At 29.9% G+C, this 6,218-nt stretch overlaps 1 protein-coding gene across 1 annotated transcript in view; it reads left to right on the forward strand.

Annotated features, from left to right (window-relative positions):
* Positions 1–256: 256 nt before the first annotated feature.
* Positions 257–6,218, forward strand: part of LOC108574012 — an 8,359-nt gene continuing 2,397 nt past the window's right edge. Inside the window, exon 1 of the mRNA XM_017936509.1 lies at positions 257–546. The gene's annotated coding sequence lies outside the window, so the exon portion shown is untranslated. The remainder of the gene's footprint in view (positions 547–6,218) is intronic.

A 6,218-nucleotide genomic window follows, 5' to 3' on the forward strand; every position in this document is an offset into this window, starting at 1 on the left:
GATTATCTTTTAGCTAAAATATAAACTAACATTCTATATGACACAAACTATCAATGAAATTGGTTCTTTAACATACTGATCATTTCTGTATCATAGCTATCGCTAGAATAGAATTCTTAATGTTCCCTCAACGAGTCTTCCACGATTTCCACCTCCACTCGTGGTCAGATCACGTGCTTGCCCCCACCTCGTTTCTCTACAAAAGCAATTATAGATTCATTCAGTGGTAGCAGCGCCAGTACTGTCCCGGCTCTCGTGTTCGGGGGATTATTTTGGTGTGCTCTTAATATTACACTTTGAAAATCGTTTAAAAGTAAATGCCTTATGTTCACGAATAAAATTATATTACCTATTATCAAGATTCCTTTTCCTTAGTTCTCTAGGCAACTGAAAAATTCGAGTTTTTATTGTGCTTCCAACAAGAATTATTTTTAGCAGTGCTTCGAGCTGTTTTCGAGACGTGAGGTGAAAGTGGAAGTGCCTTTTCGGAGAAAGTTTTGTTGGGGGATTTCTTCGTGGTCGTCACTAAATCATTAAAATATTTCGGTAAGCTATATTTCGAGACGTTCTTAAAGTCTTATTGCCCATTCCATGAAAACTTAACGTTCTGTGATTTTTTTTCGCTTCACAACATTGTTTCTGATGTATTTGCATTTGTTTTAACGATTCAGCTATGCATTTCAATGTAGTTCAGAATAAGGTTGCAGTGATTCTTTTAAAGGTCATTGCATGTAAAATAGTATAAACTTTGTGTTCGTTTATTGAAACTTATGCCTTTACATGAAAATATATTACCATGACAAATCGATTCTATTCTAAACACTACAAGACTTTCATTCCTTACTTACTTACTTAATAATAAAATGAATGAGTTAGTGATTGTCGTTCTTTGTTTCATCCGGTATTCACCTTTCGTACAAGAATGAATTCTAATACATATATAATAAAATATATAAATTGAAATATGCACATAAAGGGCGTAAAAAAAATTATAATTTCCAGTAATGTTAGTAATGATGTTGTCTAAGAAATTTTGAATTTTAACATTAAAAAAAGTAACAATGGTTCACATTTATTACTTTAATTCGTTCAAGCTGGAACAGTTTGCTTTAAAAAAAAAAAAAAAAGAAGAAAACAGTTTTTCAACTTTTATTCCAATATATTTTTGTATTTAAATTACTACAATATTTAAATATGTAATAATGTAAAAGGTACACCGGTGTCTTATTACAGTCGTTGTATTAAAATAAAAATGGTTAATTCGTTAATGGTCAAAGAGTAATGCTCTAAATACGATGTAATAATAAAAGTAAATCCGTTCACGGAAGCAGGTTTATTTCCCCGAAGGCGTGTAAAATAAAATTCACGCTTATCTGTAAGAGATAAAATCCGTGTTACCACTCATTCGGGGAACCTCTTCTCATTTATACTTGCTGGAAATCTTGCCGATAACGAGGCCAGCTACAGTATCATTCATAAAGAGTGACCGTTCATTTGACTGATTTACAATAATGTTTTACACCATTTTTCTATTTTAATCGAATGCAATCTCATTGAAATACGTTTAAAATTCTCAAATTCTTTTTCATTTCTCATTTTATTTTTCTTTTTTTTCTTAACATATTTTCTTATCGCACACACATTTCCTTATTATATATACATATTTTATGTATATGAACACTTTTAAATATTTATGTGTATATTTCTTTATACCACTGTTATGTAGTATTTATCATATATGTATATATTTCTGCGAAATACTATCTGTTTTACATAAAAGATTGTCGCGTTAAAAAATACATTAGAATATCACGTTTGCAAAAGTGTCTATCATCGTTTTGAAGAGAGCTGTACGACGAAGGATCGTAGTGTAGCATCGATGAAGTTGACCAGTAAAATTAGCATTCGCTGCGACGAACTGTATTTCGCTGGTGTATAGGTCATCAGCCCAGTTCATCGTTTTCCAAGAAGACGAATTTCTAGCCAGACCCCTTGAAACAGGGTAGACTCCCAACCCTTCCCCTCGATTTACGATGCTTTCGAATCACCTTCTGACTTCAAACGTGCATCATAAAACACGTTCGTTGCTTCTTCATCGCCAAATTTATACACTCCTTTTTCGTACCTTTTTTATCCTTTTCGAGAAGATAATCATTTATTAGCATTTATTCGTTTATTTGTATTTATTTGTCCATTCGTTCGAAAATATTTCCTTGATATTCTGCATACTTTTATCACTTTACCTATAGAGATATCTTTGTCTGAATTTTATCACCATTCGCAAAATTTCATAAACCAAATAATAAATTATTGACTAAATCATCAAAGTGTTATTTAATTTTGACGTTAAATTCTTTATTTGAATGTTTAATTATTTTACAATTAACTGATTTGTTCGCATATATTATAAACATTAATACTTTAAAATTGATAAATATTCACAAGATAAATGGATATTTTAAATAAATAAAGATAACGTTGCCTTTAAAATAGTAAATTATTCCAACGTTATATAAAATTCTATAACGTCTTACCGTTCTTTTAGATTTTTTCTAATTTTGTGATCCATTAGGGTCTTGTTCTATTTCCACAAATAAAACTACAACATCCAATTCTGCGAAGTCCTCTTTGCTTGAAGAAAGATTTTTCTTTCCCCCTCTCTGCTTTAACCATTTCCACTCCCTTAGCATTCCAACGACAGGAAAGAACAGATGGTCAAGGAAGGATAAAAGCAGAGGGATATAATGAAAATTAAAAAGTAAAATATAAATGCAAAAATATTAAATATAAATTAGGGATAAATTCTCACAAATAATGGAAAAACATTGGAAACACAGTGAAAGCAAAGAAAGAGATAATAAATTTTGATGATAATAATAAATAATTGAAAATAAGTAATATTTACTGGTGAAAATTAAAATAAATATTTTCGGTATAAACAACATTAAATTTTAGAGTTTAAAAATATATTCTGAATAACAGTACCTTTCTTCCTTCGCTATAGTCGTTATCGATAACAATGACTTGCATCATGAAACGAAGCAATTCATTATTTGATTAATTTATACTACTACTTTATAACACACAGTTCATAATCACAAGAAATATTTAAGCAATATGAATTTAATGATTGGATAAAGTAGAGAAAATAATTATTGTTAATATTTTACTAAATGTAAGAATAAAATTATTGCTTTCTTTGTAAATATTTTTTAATTCTTCTTTGTATTGAGCGTTAGGTTGCGTAAACCAATTTTTAAAAGTATGTACTGTATTTATAGCCTTCTACCAGCATGGCTCGCTTCTGTTCCATATGGTTTAACTTTATTGAGAAATTTCAAATTTAATCTATTTCTTAGAAAAAGAAAAAATTTTTTATAAATGTTACATATCTTAGAAATGTAATGTAATATACAAAACATGACAAATTGTACATATTAATAATTTTACTCTACATATTAAAATAGCTATATACTTTCACAATTCTTGATACGTTCCATTGTGTTTAATGGCTTAAATTTGATTGGTTTTGCATTTGGAATTGTGCGTTCCTGGAAAATGTTATCTAAGTAATTATCGTCATAAGTTCCGATGCTATATTTACATTGTAATTTTATCTATCGATAACAAGAATTAAGGGGTTGTCAAAACGTTAAAAGCCATTTGGTGGAAACGATTATGGGGTTCCGGATAATACCAATTCGTCGATGACGCGATGTGAAATCGTTTCTCGAAATCGGCACCGGTAGTTGTTCCTTTTATTCGGAGCGATGAATATTTATTATAACTACAGCTTTGTTAGTCGTGACGTGATAATTCTGGCGAAAATGTTCCATTTACTGGAATATTACATCAGAAGAAAAAAAACATTTTTTTTTCGTGATGTTTACAACATTTCATGTGAGATTCATAGCATTGATATATAATACTGTGTGCGAATACTCGCATATTTAACCTGTTAACTGGGGGAAACAAGTTAAGTCGTCATAAAATTAACCAGTGCTTAGAATACAATGGTTTATTTACTGAGAAATTCCTCATTTTTAGTTACGTCTGTATTGAACATAAAATGCATATTTCATTTGCAAAAACAAAAATAAAATAACTGATTGTAATTTTTATACGTTTTTAAACATAGAATAAGGAGATTCAATTTTTGTTTATGTTGCGAATTCAGTTAATAGGTTAAAAAGGTGGACTACTTGTGTGAATTAACATAATTAGAAGTAAGAAATAATTACTGCATAAATAATCATCGTTTCTATTCACAATGTAAAGTTACAAAAGGAGCATTATATACTGTTTACAGAGTTTATTAACTAACCTCTTGACTTATAAATTTTTTTTGCTGACTATGCATTTAAGTGTCAGCTATTTACTGCTTTAGTACTGTATTAGGTTAGGAAAGCTAATATAATATAGATTAATTACACTTGCTATTCCTGTCTGGTAAATTAAAACCAAAGTTAGAATTACAAATTATTTTTGGTTACTAATACAACTATTTTTGTCGCATTTTGACCAGAATCTGTGCCAGGTCCTCGTCGTTATAAGGCAAGGGGTTAACATTGAGTATAGAATTTTTAATACTGTGATAATGTTATTTGAATTTTTTTTTTACAAATAGGAATGTTTGCTGTCAAATTCCAATGAATATGTGTGGACTTTCGTTATCACTTTAGATTTGTTCAGATTCCATACCAGAGATTTATCTCGCACAGAGCGAACAAATATTTAGGAAAAGATTCAAATATGTTTGATATAGGGAAACCAGCAGTTGGTCAAAGGAGAGAGGAAGGGGAGCGGTATTGTCAGGAGTTGGAGAGGCCAAGAACAACTTCTAAATGGGGGCTTGGCCTTCTAGCGTTGCGACACGTTCGTGGAAAAGCGGCTCCGTGCCGCTTTACTAACACTCGGACATCTCCCTGCCACGTGGCCCATTAAAACACAATGGGAAAAGAAGGCAGCTGCGATGCGCGCTATTGATGACGAAAGATGCCTCTGTATTCCTATCGAGATCACAGGAAAATGCGACACCTGGTCTTAGGCTGTAAATCGTAAAGTCATACGTAGAATTGCGCTTGACATTTGGTTGATCATTTAAATAACCCAATGAGATACAGACAAGGTTAACGGACTCTTATGTCAACGAGTGACTCTATCGATTCGTTAGTAAAGGAATATTCGTGATAAGTCGATTTATATTTATTAGATAAATTTTCTGTTCTACAATAATTTATAAGTGTCTTTTTGCATACATTATGTTTCATAGCATCAATTATAAAACGTGTGAATTGGTTGGATGGATGGAGGGAAAGGGGAAAAGGTGAAAAAGGGAGATTTTGATATTAATCGATTATTCTGTATTTTATGACGAGAGATCGTTTACTTTTACGATTTGAGTTGAAATATTGTCTTTTTCTTCTTTGTTTTAATTAGTGTATAAATAGATTTTTTTACACATTCAGAAATAGTATTGATTAAAAAGTTTCAGTAGGAATAAAAATAATTCTGTTAGAATTTCTTTGTTTATTACGCAATGCATAATTATTCACTGTTCTTTTTATGCCTATTGATCAAGCTTTCAAGAAAACGCTTGAGTGCGAAACATTCGTAGAATAAGAAGCAGTTGCGTAAAATGCGCAATTATTTTATAAATCCACTATAACATACTAACAAAAGAAACAAAATCACAGAAAAATTAACACAGCTCTTTCTGCTGCGTACTCTGTCTTAATAAAAGAAAATTATTTTTTATCATTTAATTAATTAAAAGAAAAGTTTAGAACTATATAAATTAAAATATTTTAGAAATGATCTTTTTGAAATTAGTAATAACGCGCCATTACTAACAAGAAAAATAAGTTTAAATTTATTTAATGAAGCAATAGAAACTTAATCAAGATTTACTACATAAAATGATGAGAAAAACAAAATGACAGAAGCGTGTTAGTATTTTTAGTTGAAACAGATTTTCATGGAAAATGACTTACGCAATGCGGTCAATTACGTAAAATATACGAGTCACTTATAAATAATCATATATAGCAAATGATTAAAATGTGAAGCATTATTTTTCAATTCGATAAAACTTAAATCGTATTTTAAAATAATACATTGTATTTTCTTTCACTAATATTGTCTTTTATATTTCATTTATGTTCAAATTTTGATAAGATTAGTTTCACTGCGATATTTATAATTATATATATATATGC

The sequence above is a fragment of the Habropoda laboriosa genome, unplaced genomic scaffold, assembly GCF_001263275.1.
Source record: "Habropoda laboriosa isolate 0110345459 unplaced genomic scaffold, ASM126327v1 scaffold200, whole genome shotgun sequence".
In the NCBI taxonomy this organism is placed as follows: Eukaryota; Metazoa; Arthropoda; class Insecta; order Hymenoptera; family Apidae; genus Habropoda; species Habropoda laboriosa.